The sequence below is a fragment of the Triturus cristatus genome, chromosome 11, assembly GCF_964204655.1.
Source record: "Triturus cristatus chromosome 11, aTriCri1.1, whole genome shotgun sequence".
Lineage (NCBI taxonomy): Eukaryota > Metazoa > Chordata > Amphibia > Caudata > Salamandridae > Triturus > Triturus cristatus.
Genome location: NC_140594.1, coordinates 697,820,948 through 697,840,943, shown reverse-complemented (window position 1 = coordinate 697,840,943; position 19,996 = coordinate 697,820,948). Strand labels below are relative to the sequence as shown.

The 19,996-nt window shown below is 42.3% G+C and overlaps 1 protein-coding gene across 3 annotated transcripts in view; it reads left to right on the top strand.

Moving 5' to 3' along the window:
- The window catches only part of LOC146785337 (kyphoscoliosis peptidase-like), a 372,020-nt gene that overhangs the window by 177,326 nt on the left and 174,698 nt on the right, over positions 1-19,996 (top strand). The gene's annotated exons all lie outside the window — the stretch shown is intronic.

Here is a 19,996-nt window from a genome sequence, read left to right as displayed (position 1 = left end):
CAGCGGCGGATGCCGTCAAGTCAGGGGATTGGAAGGCCATCCAAGAATCGCTAAATCGGAGGACACCCCAAGCCAAACTGACGCTGGAATCAATACTGAGGATAAAGGGAGAACTGTCCATTGACGGCCAAGGAGGTCTTCTACGAGGCCCCAGACTGGTCATGCCGGCCACCCTCGCCCAGCAGGCGGTAGACCTAGCCCACAGGGGGCACCAAGGAATGGTGAAAACCAAGGGCAGGCTCAGAGCCACGGTATGGTTCCCTGGCATGGACGCTATGGTAGAGCAGACCGTGAGAACCTGCAATTTGTGCCAAGCGGCAGGACAGCCGGACCGCCGGACCGCCCTCATCCAGTGGTGACCGAAGCAAACCCCCAGAGGCCGTGGGAGTGTGTGAGTGCCAACTTCGGACACCTCCCAGATGGACGTTATGCACTTGTCATCATCGATGATTTTACCAAATATCCAGAGGTCGAAATAGTGGGGAGCCAGACAGCCACGGAGGTGATTGCGAAATTCGAGAAAACCATCGCCACTCATGGCATATTTGAAGTGGTCAAGACCGACAACGGACCCCCCTTCCAAGGGCAAGAGTTTGCAGAGTACCTCAGGAGTTGGGGGATCCATCATCGCAAAGTGACACCACGCTGGCCCCAAGCCAACGAAGAGGTGGAGAGATTTATGCGAACCCTCAATAAGACAATACGCATAGCCATGGCGGACGAATCTCCGTTGGAAAGGGCGATTTATAGTTTCCTGAGGGAATACCGGATGACCCCCCACTTCACAACAGAGTCAGCGACGGGAACGGCCACCATGGGAAGAATAGTGAGTGACACGCTCCCCCACCACCCGACCTGGGTTCCGGTACAGGCCAGTAATGAGAAGACTCTGGCCAATCGGACTCGCTCGAATGATCAAGCCAGCAGATGGAGAGGAGCCAAGGAGTCAACGATCCAAATGCAAGATCAGGTGTATGTCAAGGACCGATACCCTGGAAGCAAATTCAGACTCCCCTTCAAACCACGACCATGGACCGTCACCCGCCGGACAGGCACGATGGTGACCGCCCAGAGAGGAGCTGAAACTGTTACCCGGGATGTGTCCTTCTTCAAAAAAGTCCATCCCGAGACACCTTCGCGTCCTGGGCTCGAGCCGGAGGGACGAAGCCCAATCCAACTGAGCGGAGACCAGGAGGGGGAGGAACGTCCGGATGAAGATGGTGATCCCCGAAATAGTGACTCCCAGTCCCTGCCAGCCACTCCTGGGGGTAACCTGCCCAGCTGCTCCCCGTCCCGGGAGGAGCACGGCACCCCAAAGCGCAGGACCCCAGAGGTGGCCCTATCCAGAGGCGGGCAATCCCGCTATGGCCTGCGGAGAAATCCCGCACCATCGTCCCAGCTGGCTGACTATCTGGTGTAACCCGCAAGGACTGGCAGACTGGTAACAGATACATCGTTCATTTGTTTTGTGTCAGTTATTTGTTGTTTTGATAAAGGTTGGAAGGAGTGTAATGTCCGGCGCGAGGCGTTCTAGCCTTCCGCGCTGCCGGGGTGCGCTAGCGCTGACGCGTGACGTCAGACGCGCGCGTAGATAAAATAAAGAGGCGTGGCCTCGGTGAGGCAGTCGGAGCCACGTGTGAAACGCAAATCACCGGCTCCTGTGGTTATTTAGCGCGAGCGCGCTGACATGCTAATTAGCATAAAGTAAAACGCTACACCCAGGTGCCTGACGCTCCTTCCTAGGCACCGCCATCCTGGGTGCCGGCAAAGGGGGGGCGGGAGGTGTTGCACTCTTCTCTTCTGGAGATAGTGGCACTGGACGCTGGCTCCTCGATGCCTCACGCAGCTACCCTCTGCTCACTGCAGCCGGACATACCGCTGATGGCGACAACGACAATCCAACGATTAGGGGTTAAGGCAGACGATTCCAAGGCGATTCCTTCTTCTCCTTGCAGGAGGGGGAGTGGGGTGCATGCTACCTCAGGGCCTCGCGCCCTTATTTAATCCCCCAGCTGCTTGCCAACTCTTTTCTTGATTGGGAGGGGCCGTTGACTATCTTGAGGCAACCAATCCTGGTCGCCCCTCCTTTCGTGGGCTTTGCGGCGAGGGGAGGCTTCCCGCCTCTGGGCGGCATTTCCGCGGGCCCCCATTGGGTCCGGCTGCGCCTTCCCCGGCCCGGGTTTCTGAGAACAGTAAACCTGTTAGAAACTCGTTTTCTATTCAATGAAGAATGGCTTCATTAGAATTACATGAAACTTCTTACCTTGACTTGGTGCCTGCTTGCTTGATCTATTTAGGAAAATAGGTACACATTTATGACCCTGACTGGCGTATTTTACAACATGCATACTTTACGCATGAATTAGAAGACAGTGTAAGTGAATATTTAAAAGTATTAACCTATGTAATTTATGGATTGTGAGGTTTACATATTTAAATCCGAACCAATTTTTCCAGAGATGTTAGTTAATCCACAGATCCGAATTAGCCTATGTATATAATGAGTATATGTAGGTATGGCATGTGTGGGCATTCACGAAGTGCAAACCTAGCTCTAGACCAGCAGGGCAATGAGACTTCGATGGGGCTATCACCCAACTGGGAGGTTTTCCGATGATCCGCAGGGCAGGGTACCAGTTGGTGGGGAATAGATCACAACCGTGATTACTTTTAAACTGGCATATTCCATTCTTTATAGGAAATGAAGTCTTTGGTCATGGCAAACACAATTTACTGGGGTAAAGCGTGCACCTCGATCACCATCCAGCGGCTGAAATTGGTGCACAGGCCTTAGCAGGCTTATTACTGTTACAATAAACATGCCAGCCACTACTGAAGGATGCCCCCATTCAACCTTGGTCTTATATTCCTGAGCCCCTCAATTTGTTTACTTTTGGGCTTAGACTTTCAGCAAGGGAAATATATATGCGCACACACATAATCTGTCTTTCCATGTCAATATCTCTCTCTTTCAATCTATATGTATTAATAAAACATACATTAACTTGGGTAAGAAAGATCTTTATGAACCTTTTTTTCTTTTAGAAGGACAAAACGCAACATCCTACGGTGACACCTTTGCATGTGCTATAATATAAATACATATGTTAACATGTATATGGGTTATGTATTTCATCAACAAATACAGCTTGTTGCATAGTAATTCATCTGAATTGTACACTACAGTGTAGATAGCAAACCAAAACTGTAATTTGTCGTTTCGGTGGGTACCAAAAAATTCACTCCAAGTTCATCATGGTAGAACATTTATTAAAACACACAAACTCCACATCTATCTATACAAAAACACCTGAGGATGTCACCATCCTTCATATAAAACCATATTGTGTTACAAAACAACCTTCCAAATACTTCTTTTGGACCTCTCATTCCACTGCTCCTCTTTCCTTTTCTGAAGAGTTAGAACTTTACATCATTGATTCTAAACATGAAGGCATGGACACAGCAAATTCTACTCCGGGATCCTTTGAAATTAATTTCATCATGTGGTATATTATTTAATTTCTCAGATTGTATATTGTTTACTCTTCCTTCCTGTGGGGAGCCAATGTCTCACCAATATTCCAATTAGAAGACTCCTATACACTGCAGTGCTTAATTTGAGCCAGTGGTTGCAGGTATAGCCCATCGGCACTCATTTTTGGGGACCGGCACTTATTTTAAAAAATCAAGCTTTGACCCAGAGTTAGAGAGAAACAGACTTGAAAGGTGAAAAGAAGGAGGAAGAGAAAGACCGAAAACTGGCGAGAAAGGGAAAAAGTAGGGATATAAAAGAACCTTTAATAGTGAGCAAAAAGGACAGGTAGTGGATTTTGGTGGATGGAAGAGGTATGGGTGGAATCAAGACTTCAAAGCTGTGGTACTGGGCCGCCCCAACATTCAGTAGCACAAGCAGTGGGCTTCTGAGCACAACTTGGAGCATCAGCACTTCTTCTTTTACAAATTAAGCACCCAATGAGGTATAAGTTGTCCGGAGGCAAATGATGGAAGAGTTTCATATCTAATAGAAGGAACCTCCATATAGTGATTCCACAGGATAAGTTCATTTCTTCCTTGTGTTATGCCATGGCAAAAAATGACCTAACCGGAAAATACAGGAATCCGAAAAACCTAAACCACAAGCAGATCAGTGTCAAAGGATGATTTCTGCTGCTGTTTCGTTTCTGATGGTTGAAGGAGCAGACAGACTTTTATAGCCGTGTTACAAAATTCTTTAAACTGATAATTCCCCCTCTGCTCAAAACAGAGGAGAGAACAGAGGAGGGCAAATAAAGTAATCAAAATGTGGGAGTTTGTGAGAATAAATGGTTAGAGTATTGTAGAAATTCCATATTTCTGCCATGTTTCACTTAATTGTATTAGATTCCTTCAATCTGGATGATTGGTATGTTGAGATTGTGGCAGTCTGGCGTGGTAACAACTCTCAAATGCATGTGAAATGTCCTAAAATTGAAAGAAAAAAAAAATTCTAGCTGAATTGGCATATTTCACCTTTTGGTAAGTCATGTGTCGTGTGTTTAGCAATGGTGTAAGCTGCAAAAAAAACTTAAATTCCAGATTTAAGCCTGAGCAGAAAGTTTTCTCTAATTCATTTTCGAGCAAAAAGTTCAACATGATAAACGGAGTTATCTGGCAGCCAGGCTAGCCGTGGTTTCACAAGAAAAGCCCAAAACGTTTTTACACTTCAAGCGCCAGATTTTATACTATTTCAAGTCCTCCTTAAACGTTCATTTAAAAGTTATTTAAATCTGCTTAGTGTCTAAATCTAAAAAGTAAAATGTCCTGCTCAAACCAAATCTAACATGGATTTTGAAGTCACATTTTGCATAAGAACCTGTAGCTAGCTACAGCTTTCACTGCATTCTTGCCTGAAGGCTAAGTTTGCTAAATTCTGTTATCAAACAGCTAGAAACAGTGCCAGTCAGTCAAAAACTCTACATTCGGTCAATTTGTGCCCATAAAAGCACATAGCATAAAACAATTTAAAAACATTCATTTAAAAAATCACTAAAAACATTCACAGAATAAAAGTTAGTTGTCCTCATGTTGAATATTTCTTTCACAGTTTCAGTACTGATGCAAGATAATTTACAAATGCAAAGCATAATGTGGGGGGAGTCTAATCGCAATATAAACTGCAAACCTTCTTGATGCCTGCTATAAACTTTCTGTCACGTAAAAAGAGATATATAAAACAAGATCATAAAAAGCTATTTAAAGTGCAGAAAAGCATAAAATGCTTTGTCGGTTGAAAAGACACTCCATCACAAGTGCAACAGGGGAGAGACCTGAACCAGGTCCCAGGCTGCGGGAAGGCAACTAGATGGTGACTTGTACTTAATCTCCACCTGGTCAAATAGAATCTTTTTTGTTGGAAATTCGTTTATGATTTTTTTTTCAAGTTAATGCAAAAATCAACACTGCGTCATAGCATAGACCAGCAATTACACACTACCGACATGGTAGGCGCCAATCAGGAGCCGCCAGGAGATGAGAGAGGGCCAAGGAGAGGCCGAAAGGAAAAGGAGGAGGAATATTCAAGCACAGCACATCCCTCTAGTCATTTATGATCGCGAGGAAGCCATACATGGACCCCTACCAGTTACATCGCAAAGGCGATTTCACCATCTGTGGAAGGTGTAGGTAAGCACACTGGGGTCACATGGAATCTTAAATCTGGGTTGTCTATCCATTTCAGATATGGTTCCATGCCAGGAACAGTAGAGAGAGCAAGACAAACCTATGATCGAGATCCTGTCAAGAGATACTAAGATTCTCTTGCTGTACCGGCATTCAAGGAATTTTTGCTTTACTAATTCTCTACTGTGTATTCTAATGTTACACGGAGTGTCAAATAGTCGGCTTAAACTCAGGTCACAGGGGGATTTTTTAACATAAAGAAGCCTCAGGATGGGAAACATGGGTAAATACAGATCATAAAAAAGTGGGCAAATTGAATTTTTTATTTTTATACTGTTAAAAATTACTATTTTTAAAAACAATTGTCGCATAAGCTTCCTAATGGTTTGCTCAGTCTAAACTGATAACGTAACCCTTTCCCTCTAGCGAAGTTTCCTCTGACTCAGGGCTAACTGCTGTTTTTCTCAACTTGTCCTCTACGGGCTAAGGTGACCAACTGCCAAACTTTAATCCTTCCCTGTACAATGGACTCTGCTGGCGTTTTAGCTAAATACACAGCCACTTGTTTGTGGCTATGGATCCTCTGTCCCTTTTTTCCTCTAAGGGCAAGAGGACTAGCAGAATTATGTGAGACCTTCTCCACAGATAGAGAACTAAAAGCATTTCTTACACCTTCCATTTTAGGAAGCTACAGGATGAAGTACTCTCGGATTGTGCTTAAAGAAAGACACACTTATGGGACAATAGCTGGGGTACACCACATCAAAGTCTAAGGAGGGGTAGAGCAATAATTTTAGGTTAACTTGCAGAGTCATAGTCAATCATGGTTCAGTAACACTTCAAAACTCTTGCACAACACTCTCACCAGAAAATACTAATCAGAGCAGACAAGAATAAAAGACTGTCTGATTGCTGGAAGGATTCTTACTGCATGGAAAAAGTACTGTGGTGAGGTGTCGACAGATGTACCCTCAATCACTGGATCGGAATGCTTGCCCATGGGCTATGGAAGTCAGCCTCTGGCTGACCCTCAAAAAACGAAGGGGCTCAGTGTCCTGACTAAGGGTATGCTTCTGCTATTGTAACTTGTCTCCTGAGGCTCTAAGAGAGTGGAAGATCCTGCATACAGAGACAACCAAATTCAGAAGTTTGATTTTTGTATTGGTTGATAAAGTATTTGGATTTGTTGTAATCCATGGTCTTGAGATATTGTTGAACTTGTCTGCATAGGCAGTGTGATTTGTGAGGCGCTCCATTCACACAGATAGGAATTCTTTATATTAACTAGCTTTCTTTCTAGGGTTTTGTGTGCCTAATTAGAAAGGTGTAATCTGCTCCTCAGTGAATGGGACTGAGTATACAAATCACAGATGGATTGCTGCCGAACTGGAGTCTGCTTTCGTAGAATTATGTTTGACAAGTGCCACAAAGTTCATGGTCTTGCTTCTATTGTTTGTGGGAGTCTTTTGTGTAATCTACTGATTTTTATCCTGACTAGGTTCAGCAGACAAGGCTTGTTTTGTTTACTTGTGTGTGTTCAGTAAGAAAAAGAGCAGTGTATTATTTTTCCATTCATGGAAAAACTTGTACTGCGGTTGAATAGTCAGCTGAGGAGTTGTGCTGTTATTTGTTGGTTACTATCAATGTCACACTGTGGGTGGTTGACTTTTGGCGCAGCCACGCTGGGATTGGTTGTTGCAAATTTACTTGTTTTGTGTGGTTTTTGGATAATTTTGAATGAAAATAATGGGTTATGTGTTGAAAATCTGATTAGAGTGCAGAGAAAATCAAGATAAAGAACAAGATTCAGGTGAGTTTGATAACTTTTTAAATTATCTTTTAAATTGTAGACCTACGCCGTATTCAGAAACGCCAATGGTCTCAATGTTTGTACCTGACATCAGTGTATCTAGTACCCAAGTACGAGTGCACAGGGATTGACGACGCTTGCAGTGACAAGTGCAAGAAAAGCATCAAGAGCAAGTGCTCATCATGGGAGTGCACTGCAAAGCTATCCTAGAGCTAGTAGTGCTACTGATACTGCCTTTACGATTGTGCCTGCCACTTTTCCTACTATTGTGCTTACTGTGCCTAGTTCCTAAAAAGAGGGAGATTAATATTGGTTTTTAAAGACTGAGTTTGGAGAAAGTTTTAGATTTAGAGAGAATTATATAATACAATGTGAATTAAATGAAACAGTTGACCAGATAAGAAGTACGTTTTTTGAATGAAGTACTTAACTAACTTGAGGAATTAACTGGTGAATATAAGGTTTATATAAGCAGAATGAGAAATTGACAGAGAAATTATAAAATGAATGTAAGTGTAGTAGAAATAAAAGAAATAGGCTCAGACTAAAGATTTAGTTGAGAAATTTAAGGACTGGAGAGACTTAAGGAAATACAGAAAAAAAGCAGGAGAAGAATGTTTCTACTAAAAAGAAAAGTGCAGCGTCAGGAAGAAGGCAAAGTTGATCATTAGTGATTCAGAACCAGACTGTGTCCAAATTTCCTTTAAGAGAACTGCAAGGAGGAAGTTATGTGCAATTTCCAAAATTCATAAAGGACCCGAGTACCAATACGTTCCTAGACTGGTGACATTTTCTAAAATGCTTTGCATTGATTTGGACATATTATTTGAAATTGTTGTTCCTATTGATATATTGACAGAGTGCAAGGATGCTGTTGATTGGCCAACTGAGGAACCAGCTAGAGTTGCACCAAACAGTGCTCCTGGTGAGGTGCTTGCTTATAACAAATGAGGGGTGATAGATAATTTGAAAAAGAAAGTGCCAGAAAAGGAATTGAACTGGGCAAAGATAATGAGAGTGACTTAAGAGCCAAAAGTGTTAGCACATTTGCCTCAGCTTTTGTTTTGGGTTAGCACCCAGAGGTTAGTTCTCATGTTCAGCAGAGTCTGATGTGCTAGAAAAACCAAGAGTTTGGACAAGATTTTGACAGTGGCTGTTTTGATATGAAGCAGAAAAAGTTTGAAGAGACGTTGATGATTGCATAGGCAAAACAGATTCAGAGAAGCAACAGATATCAGACGATAGGTTTTGATTCAAATTTTATGCAGCCTGACAATTCTGAAATAATGGAGTGCATGCTGTTCAAAGTATCAGAATGAGATGGTGCAAGTTTATAGTAGAGCAAATGTGAATACTTTTGTAGTAAATGCCATTATTAATAGGTTGAAGAAGAGGAATGCTTGTCATTTCTCATTAAAATCAGGCACAGGAAGTGTGAGTGTTGAAGGAATCCAGATCGAGTGCAGAATGATTTCGTTCCCCAGAAGCAGCTAAGCCGATATCGAATGCAAGCAGCAAATTGAGCCCCAGACCAACAGACTACTATGCAGAATGTGCAAAATCAAAGAGAGGTCCATATGAATATGCCCATAGCGCCTGTGGTGCAACAAAAGGATGGAAACAAGATGACATACACTATAGGGAACTAACAAAACCCATTGATTCTGAACAGTTCCCTCCATTTTCGCCAAAGATTAATTCACAATGACCGCTCCGGAGAAGGGAGGAGAATTGCATGCTTTGTGAACGGCCACCCTGAATCATTCTTGAATAATACTTGTGCTACCTGCCCTACAGTTTGTTTTGTGGAGGTCCCAAACCTGACTTTGTGTGGAAGAGAAGTCCATGTTGTAGGCATTAGCAATAAAGAGATCATCGATCAGCTTACTGCAGATCTCCCAGTTAAAATAGGTCAATGGAGAACAATCACCCGTTCATATTATATGGTTTAAGTCTTGTTAATTTGCTTTGCAAGATGAACAGTGTACTTTACTTCACATGGATGGTGTTGCAATTAAAAGTCAAAAAGACAATTCAGTTTAAAAAAAAGAAAATCACCACAAGACTTGCAAGCTCAGCTGTTCCCAGTTCTTAAAAAATATGACTTGCCTCTGGATTTGAGACATACTGTCAAAAAAGAGGATTCACAGGTAAATATAGAGTTGATAAAAAGTGCAAAGTTAGTCAGAATTCACTTCAAACCTATCCTAGAATAAGGCAAGACAAACTAGTTTCAAAAGTAGAAAGAATGAAGCCTGTCATAGAAAAAATGATAGAAGAAGGTATACTATGGGAAGTGCTTGTAAGTCTATACAAATTTCCTGTGATGGGCATTAAAAATGCAAGTGGTAAATGGAGAATAGTACAAGACCTTTAGATTATAAACCACATTGTTATTTCATGTTGTCCCATGGTACTAAATCTTGCTGTAATATTTCAGATTCCTGGGAGGCAGAATGGTACATAGTCATTGACGTATGCCAAGCATTCTTCTGCATGAGGATAGTCAATATATTTTCGTATTTCAGTTCCAGCTGCTTGAATTGCAATTGAACAAAGGGAAGGGGTGGTAATGGAGCATACACCCGTGTTTGTTTCTCATTCAGTTGATATTTTTCTGACTCGTACCAAAACTCAGCTGGTGACAGTCGCATTGCCAGGTATGAGCACATCATATTGGCAGCAGAAAATATAATGATCAGTAGATCTAATTCTCTGAACTCTGCCTCGCTTCTATCAGATTCAGACGTTTATATGAAGACCATGGCGATGACGATGAGGATTATCCAGACCACGATTGTGTCAATTTAACAAAATTATGTACTGTGAGAAATTGGTTTTTTTGTTGAGGGGCTGAAACAGCCACAATCCTTGTCAGGGTGAACCACAAAAAGACACTAAATTAACATGTGCTTAACCCTCTAGTAGCTTTGCACAAAAGCAGTCAAGCTTAATTTAGAGACAATATGTAAGTATTTATGCAGATTTTAAGCAGTAATACAGTGAGAACACAAGAAAAATCCCACATCAATTTTGAGAAATACATTACATTTTGATAAATTATTTGACACCAAGACATCAAAAATCCAATCAGTATAACCCAAGTTATGAAACTTGAAAGTTTTAAGTAAAAAATAGAGCCTAAAAATCAAAGCGCCAACCGCAGACATCTAGTTGGATGAGACCGGGGAAACTGTGAAATTTAAAGCCAATCGCTATGGAGCACGGTTGGATACATAAAGTGGACTGGGCCCTGTCTCCACTTACTTTCAGACTTAGAGGAATTTTTGAAGAAAGTAAAGTTTATTGGGGCATGGCAGTTGGTGGTGACTGAGGAGTAGGAATTGTTATTGGGAGCCACTGGACGAGGTTGCGGTGAAGATTTTTTGTTAGGATTTAGTCTCCTTTTTTGAAGTCTATGGTCTCCAGCGTGATGAAGCTGCAGGCTGTTTCCAATAATGGCTGCATGAAGCCAGATACCTCTTCTGCAAACAGGATTCGCTGCTGCGGAGAAGAACATAGTGGGAGCTACCATTAAGTTGATCGACCAGCGATGCTCCTTGGGTGGATTGACAAGCAGGTAGGTCCCAGTCTCCTCTCGCTTCTCAGAGCACCTTTGGCAGAACATTTGCCAAGTCCCAATATTTTGGTTTTATGAGCTATTGGGGCACTTTTAGCACCACTTCCAAGGGTTCGGGACTGGAAGGGCTCTACTTGAGAGCCAGGACTCACTCGGTCTGGGTGCATGTGTGGGTTCAAGATGGCTGGAGATTTTTCTGTCCCTGAAGCTCTGATCAGCAAGTCAGCCAAACTAGACCTCGGAGTCACTCCGGAAGTCTTGAGTTCAAGCTGGAAAGCAGGACTGAAGCAGTAGGGCAGTCCTCTGAGGGCACATGGCAGTCTTCAGAAACAGGACAGTCCTCTTGGTGCAGCAGGGCAGTCCTCTGAAGTACACAGCAGGCCACAGGCAGCAGGGCAGTCATCTGAGGGTACTTCCACGGGTCCAGAAGTGAACAGAAGAGTGGGTCTGAGTATCCTACTTGTATACCTAGTGGCAGCTTTGAAGTGGAAGAAACTTCTGGATTTTTTCCCACTCAGATGCGTTTGGATTTTCCTGCCTCCCTGCCCTGGTCCCAGGAAGCAGGGGGGCACAAAAGGCTAGTGTGGAGTTCTTTCTGGGAGGGTTCAGGCAGCTGCTTTGAAGTGCAAGGGGATTATGCACAACTCCGTCCCCATCCTCCCAGGATGACCCACCCTGCCAACACTCCCCCCACCTTGTGTGGCTGTCTGGGAGGAATACATGAAGACCAACTAACAACTACACCATGTCCTGTGACCCAAGAAAAAGTTTGCAGTCACCAAATGGTTAGGACAAGAAAATGCCACCCTAAGGCTGACGGATCTAACATATACCAAACCAAGACCAAGACCAGATATTAAAGATGCTCCTCTTGAAATGTTTGATCTGAACTTCTTTGAAGATGGTTCTTGTCTGGAAGACTGTCTTACACAGTCTGTTCAAGTTCTGAAATCATTGAGGCATATTTACGGCCTAATGTAACTTCAACACAATTGGCAAAGTTGACTGCTCTGAAGTTATTGTTGCCTTGCAGAGGACTTGAATCTGGCAGTTTACACAGACACCCTGTATGGATTTGTAGTGGTACATCATTTTGGGCAGTTACAGTCACAATGGGGTTTTATTGCATCCTCTGGTACTCCCATCAGGGATGGTCAAAGTCAAGAGACATTGCAGTGGTCAAGTGTATAGTCACACTGAGGAACAAATATTTTGACCAAGTGGCAAAGTATTGCACTCTTGAGAATGCAACTAGAAGATCAAATGAGTAAATCATGGTGCAACAATCAGAACAGAATTTTGTTATACCCAATACCGACCACATTAAGCAAATTGGGAGGATCTCTAGGAGAAGAAGGTGAAAGAAAAAAACGAAAATTAGCTGGTTGAAAATAAAAAAAGAATTTCAATGATATAAAGATTACTCCTGAATATAAATATGTGCTATTAAATTAAATGTTACATTCCATGGCTCACTATTTGCATGGACTAGCACACATCAGGTCTTTGCCTTACTGCCTCACTGCCCTACCAGGACACCAGGTCTCAGAGCTACTCGTGTCAGGACACGCCAGAGGAGAGGAGGGGAAGGACCACTGTCACCAGTGCGCTACATAGTGCCATGCTCTTTTCCGCATCGTGAAACGCCATAAATCAGGTCTTTGCCTTACCACCTCATTACCCTTCCAGGACTCCAGGTCCTAGAGTTACTCTCACCAGGAGGTGTCAGTGGAGATCAGGGGGAGGAGCGCTGTCACCAGAGCACTGGATAGCGCCGCACTCTCTCCTCTTCGGGCCAAGGGTAGGCCTGTCTATGCCCGTCAGTGATCGCAGGATGCCGGGCTGGGCCACCCCCCCTATCTTTGTGTTTTGGTAACTTTGGCTGAACTGGACTTCAACAAATTGCTTTGTCATGGGACCTCGACAATAAAAAGGTCTGCTAATTAAGATTTGCTCAAGTTGGGAGGGCACACTTCCTGTCAACTAATAATATGGCCTGTGGGTTATTTCCGCAAAAATGGGGAGTATGGGAAGAAGGGAGCTTACTGCGACTGAGGGGGCTATCACTGGACCATTTGAACATTTTTTCACGGGGGCATTGGGACCCTTAAATACTGAGATAATGCATACTGAGGCAAAACTCAAGGCAACTATTATGCAGCCTCCATAATGACAGAGTCCACCATCCCTGTGGTATCGACAGCAGCATCTATGGCCACACAGGTGGGCCCCTTGGTTGATACTGTCTTAAGGTCAGCTCAACTCCCGGGGGCATCTCCATTCTTTTTCAGACTAATGCACTATCCCCAGGGTGCCCCACAGTCTCCCCCTAAAAAATCTAAGCAAAAGGGCCTGCGTGTGGCCCATGTCCACCTTCCTAGGTGAGCATCAAGACAGTAAAAGTGACAAGGAAGGGGGGTGTTACAGAATTGATGACCATGTCCCCTGTAAATGTACTAGAAGGGATTGAATCTTTGGTAACAAATTACAGGGATAGCAAAGATTCACTGGCAACAATGGAACAGACGATGTCCAACAATATATAATTGTTATCTAACCAACTGACCACACTGGGGAAATTGTTACAGTCCTGCACTGGAGCCCTGGATCAAATAATGAAGGGTGTTGTTAGTGCTAAAGCTGTCGCCGACCAAACAGGCACAGAGGTGAAGGGAGGGGGAGAGGCTGCTTGTGTAGCTGGGGGCCCCATGAGGGGGGCCACTAACTTAAGCCTAGGGATCTGGAAACCCAAGATGGTCCAAAATAAAAATGCAACTAACAACCATGCAACTGTGCATAAGTTGCAGAGGGAAATGCTTAATAGTTTACCTTCCCCCCGGATTCTTGATTTGCAGCCTGAATGTGTACCCTATGTGGATGCCCTGGTGAGAGCCCCCCCCCCGATTCCTGCAGACAAGGTCGAAACTTGGCAGGAATTAAAGAACAAATGTGTCTAATGGATATAGGCAAAGGCTAGACGGACCGGTGTGAGTGAGCTGTACCACAATATTATTATGGTTAGATGGATGAGCTGGGTGGGCAGAGCAGAGGAATCTATTGTGGGTGATTGTGTGGTTGTGAATTTTCGCAACCCCGCCCTAGCTGATAGGTTACTACATGCTTGTGAGTCATCCGAATTGTTGCCAAATAACATTTCTGCAGTCTCACTCACTCGGTTTTTTCTGTAGACCCAAAGGGACAGCTCTTCCCAGAACCCTTGGATGTTGGTTAACAATAAGATGGGCACACGGGGTGGGGCTCAAGACAAATATTTGTGGTAGTCCAATGTACTCCTGGAGAGTGGGGAATAGGTTTGAGTGCCTCTCCGGCCAGGATTGACTTGGCCCTAAAAAGGTTTGAATGCCTCTCTGGCCAGGATTGACTTAGCCCTGAAAACGGCTGTTTAGTACCCAAGGGAGTTCAGGACATGCATATAACAGCTAGGGCCACACCCCGTGAGGAACAACATGTGTGTGCCATTAACCAGCTTAAGCCTGTTATGTGTCCAGAGGGAAAGATACCATAGGTAATACAGAAGGAGATTATATATGTAGTCAGTCGGTGGGCCTCATTTCTTGGAATGTGGCAGAGTATAAAAATAAGATTGATATACTTGATTGGCACAGATTGATCTCTGGTGCCCCAATATCTGCTAACAGGAAACATGGGAGGTGATGGCTAATCCCATTGATGGGTGCATGGAATTCTATACTAAAGCTAAACCCTCTGCCATGGGTAGGACAAAGGGAGGGGGTGGGCAGTGACATATATCCTAAATACATCTCCTTAGACAATTCTGAAATGTATTAATAAATCACCTTTTTTTCATTCTTTGGTATGTGAGGTGGGTGAGTCATGGGACATACTCCTAGTCTAATTTAATGATAATTGCTTTGATAATTTGAGAATTCAAGTAGCGGCAGACCTGGATTTAGCCATACAGTTTGCAATGTCCTTGCATCATTAGCCTATGAGAATAATTTGGAAAGGAGACCATAATGCACATTATTGCCCATTTTTTGCCAAATCAATTTGCGGAATTGTAGATGAGCAAGGAGAGGCCCTTGTTCATTTTAAACATGATCCTTATAGAGTAGCATTGAACAGTCTACTGATGAAGTTAAAAGCCTCAGGCTGCATAATATAAAGGTGAATGAAAACGGAGCTTTATTACCCATGTTCTTTAGAAATTACTACGCGTCCACTATTGATTATATTACGGCCTCTGAAGCTTTAGATACTGTCATTAAAGGCTTTGAGACTAGCTTTTCTAGGTATAGTGACCACACACTCCTAGAAATTAGGTTGTACTTAGCAAAGAAAAGGGACAATTTGTTAAAGCTGGAATTTGAGCCAACCCTGGCTACTAAAAATGGTTTCTCAATCAAATGGGAGGAAGTTGATCAATCATCGTTTCTCCCATTCATTCTGCAGCATGCTATGGCTGAGGTTAAGGTATGGTTAGATCCCAAGACTGACCCCTCGAAGATAATTACTGCATTCTCCTCTATTGCCTCATGAATAAAACAGGCCCTGAGCCGTAGGTCACTGGCACCGTGTGCTCAAGCGAGGGGTTAGTTTGACTCCGACTGCATGACAGGAATCAGCTGCATACAGCTCTTCAGCAGCGACCAAGGGACATGATATCAATAAGGCTAGCGTGTGTATTTTAAACAGACTATTGCCCAAAGAAACTCATAAAAGATACAGCATGGGAGGCTCATGTACAGGCCAGCGCCCTCAGAGATAGTAGCTCATTTTGGAAGGTGATCAATAATTATTATTTTAGAGAGCCTAACGAACCCTCAACAGAGGTACAATTAGTAGAGGAGGCATGGGCCGACCATTTTATTGATATCTATGATAATTAGTCCTTCCCAAGTGTAAATCACTGTGCCCAGAGTATCCCCGGATCTCAAATGGTACAGAGGATAAATATTTCACAGTGCATCTTACAGTTTATTAATTTGTCTGAGGACAAAAGAGCCTTGGTCGAAAGCAGCAAAGGGAAGGCTACAGGCCCTGATGGAATCCCCCTGAATATGTTTTGTGAGTAGCAAGATCTATTGGCTCCGCTGCTTATGAACGTTTTGAATGCTATTGTGGCAACAGGATCTCCTACTTCATGGAAATCCTCCATAATAATTCCAATCTATAAAAAGGTGATAAAGCCCTACCACAAAATTATCGGCCCATTTCACTCTTGAATGCTACTGCAAAGGTTATGGGGCATATTTTACTTCAAAGACTGGAAGACTGGACAACCACTAATAATATATTAGTTGACACACAAAATGTGTTTTAAAAGGGCTTGGGCACAGTCCACCAATGTCTGAACTTGAGTATCATTATATGGAAATACACAGTGGCTAGAAAGGTATGATATATCTATAATTTATGGACCTCTCAGAAGCGTTTGACTTCATTTTGCACTCAAAACTGTGGATAATTATTGAGGATCTAGGGGTAGAGGCGGGAATCATCACTTTTATTAGGCAGCTGTATTGTGATGCTAACGTCCTAGTGTGATTCGGCAGAGATGGTGAATGCTCAGGTAGCGTTAACATCAGAAGATGGGTTAGGCGGTTGTGCTTTTTAGCCCACTTCCTGTTTTCACTATTTACGAACCGGGTGGAATCAGATTTAAGGTCGCGAGGAACACGACAAATATTGGATCACGCCCCTCCCCATTTTACATTATGCAGATGATGTAGTATTGATTGCTAGAAGAGGGAGGGGTTTGTAAGGCTTAATTGATGATTATATCTCCTTTATGTCCGATTTGAATTTGAAGGGTAATGGTACCAAAACTTATACCATGACCTCCGGGGTTAATCACAGGAAGAAAACCTGTCTTCTATGCTGAAAGGCTCAAATTGAGTGAAACCCCAACCTTTTCCTACCTGAGGATCCTTTTGATAGTAATCATTCCTGTATCCCCATTATAGCGAATAGGTATGCCCAGATGGAGAAATCCATCAATGATGTGCTTTCCTTTATAAATAAGTTGGGTACTAAGGTGATGAGGGAACTCCTCATCATATATGAGAGTAAAAGTGAGGCGGTGGCTTCATATGGCACTGGGGTATGGCTAATACACAAAGCATCCAAAAGGTGGAAAATCTATTAAAAAAAATATTTTAGTTCTACCCCAAGTTGTTTGAACTTCATTTTGCATTCTGAAATGGGAGCCTCATTTATAACAGATAGGATTAATATTTCTCCGATTCTGGTGTGACAATCTATATGGGCTTGAGAGGAAATGGGTCTGAACAAACTTATCATTTTGGATAGCTTGGCCTTAGACCATGCTCTGGAGATCCCAAGGTAGAGATATGTAAGGTCTTGCTGTGAGGAGATCAGATTTGCAGATCTTTTCAACAAACCATATTGCAGAATGCTTGCTAAGGGCAAGTTAAAACTCTGTGCTCAGAATAAGGCAATGAGGTAGAGATGGGAGGTGGAAAAATCAAAGTCATCTGTTGTTGCCTATAGAATGATGTTTCCCCTGGTGGGTCTACAAGCTTACCTGACCCTAGTCAAAATGCCCAATATTGGTTTATTCTGACTAGATTTAGGGCTCATTTATTGCCACTGATGGTGGGGTTCCCAGCTAATTGCAATTCCTTATCAGCTCTTTCCCCATACCCCCTTGATAGTGTGTCCCCCACAATGAATTTGCACATTGTATTATTTTGCCAGTATTATTAGATCCCTATAAAAAAACATGTGTCCTATCTCTTTTTCATATATATATAAGATTAAACAATGCAGACCAGCTCTGCTATCTCTGCGAAAAATAAACAACCAGCCGGTCTGTTGTGCAATGAGTTCTTATCAATGACAGATTTGAAAAATAAGGAAAATTTGCGGGTGGACTCATCTTAACAGAATTTAACCTTTGCATATTTATGAGTCTTATTGCTTATGAACTTTAATACGCAATTTTTATGAAGATTGATTTTTATGTACTTTTGCTATTTCTGCAACAACTAAACAACCCACTGGTCTGCAGTGCAACAAATTCATATCTATGGTATGTTTTTAAATAGGAAACAAATTGCAATGGGACTCTTTTTAACTGAATTGTATCTTTGCATGATTATTTTTTTTATTGTTTATGAAATTCAATGTGAACATTTTAAGATGATTGTTTTTGGTTACTTTTATGTTACTGAAGAGTAACAAATAATGTTCATTTATGATGATGATGATAATGATGATGACTAACACACATAGGGAAAGATTCAATGACCAGGACTTTCAAGAAGGATTGGTTCAATACAAAGTTGACAAGTGTTGCTGAATACCTGTGTCCTTTGCCAGAGAAATAATCAGGGAAAGAGAAGCATAGTCATTATTAATCATATTGGCAAATCAGAAGGCCATTTACTAGACTTCAATGAGATGCCTGTTTATAATAGGCTTAAATATGTTCTTGTGATTGTCTGCTTATTCTCTAAATGAGTTGAAGCATATCCAACTCGGAGTTGCAACAGCATGACAGTTGCCAAGCTCTTATTAAGAGAATTGATACCGTGAGTTCACTGTCCAACGTCTATTGAGACAGATCCAGGAACACGTTTTAAAATGAGATCCTTAACTTAATTTGTACTGCTCATCAGATTGAGATGAAGTTCCATCGTAGTTATCATCCTCAATCATCTGGAATTGTACGGAAATTTATTGGTACTATCAGTCAGTCAGTCACAAACGTTACTTTGTATCAATTTACAAGTATAAAAGTACAATAAATACACATAACTGTTTGAAACTTACAGAGTATTTCTGAGAAACCAGACATATTTGTACCATGTTTAATACAAAAATATAGCTAAAATCCATCACTTGAGAAAATAATAATTTGGTAGACTCCAAAACGACCTACATTTACACCCTCCCTCTGGTTCATCTAAATCTAAATAAAGACACACGAGGAAAGATGGGACTAATGAAATAATCTATGCCCCATATCTCCTTTAAAATTGTCATTATAAGCCAGCCTTTAAAATCTTGGTAATATAACAAATATTAGGAAGAAACTATACCCTAAACATAATCAACGTTTTAAAATTGCCCAGAGATATGAAGCAATATTATTACATACATAGGGATCTGCCAATTGCTGAGTAAAATGTAAAACTGGTAAGCACTGTCTAAAAGCATGTTTACGTAAAAGGGGAATGATATACTTCTTTCTCTCTTGGCTGTATGAAGTGCAAAAGAATAAAAAATGCATACTAGACTGGATCGATTTTCTGTCACAAGGACAAGGCAACAAAAGATTTAATGCATGTGTTTTCGGGGAAACCAATCATAAGTGGAATAGAATTTAGACCAAAACAAAGACAAATCGATGCTGTGAGTTTTGAACGATGGAAAAATAAGAAAAATGCACCAAGATTTGCAGGTGGTAGTGTCTGGTATAAAATTACTGTGCTTTTGTCTTTAATAGCACCCACTCAGTCATTTTGTGTCTTTGCCTAGAAAATGTCTTTTAGCTTAAGCTTCGGAAAACTAGCACAGAGCAGTAGGGTTTCATACAGATTGTACAGTCCCAACAATGACAAAGCGGACTCTACATAACTCAACCACAGGATTCTGAGTGCATAATCCATTTTTAGGATGTCCTTTAGCACTGATTGGTTGAGTCTAACATCCCTTTTCCATATTGAGTGCCACAGCATCAGAGGGGTCAGCTTAATTGAATCACTAATAAAAGGTAAGCCCAGTTTGATGTGGCAAATAAGGTTCGAACAAGCACAAGGGGCAGATAAAAGTATTTTACAAAACGTATCGTCCACACGCTGTATTGCTACAACGTCTGCCATTCCCCAGATTGCCGACCCATATGAGGCAATGGATTTAGCTTTAGCTAAATATATTTTAAACTTTTCCGGGATGGATTTTGAACCTAGTTTTTGGGAGAATCTAAAAATTGCGGC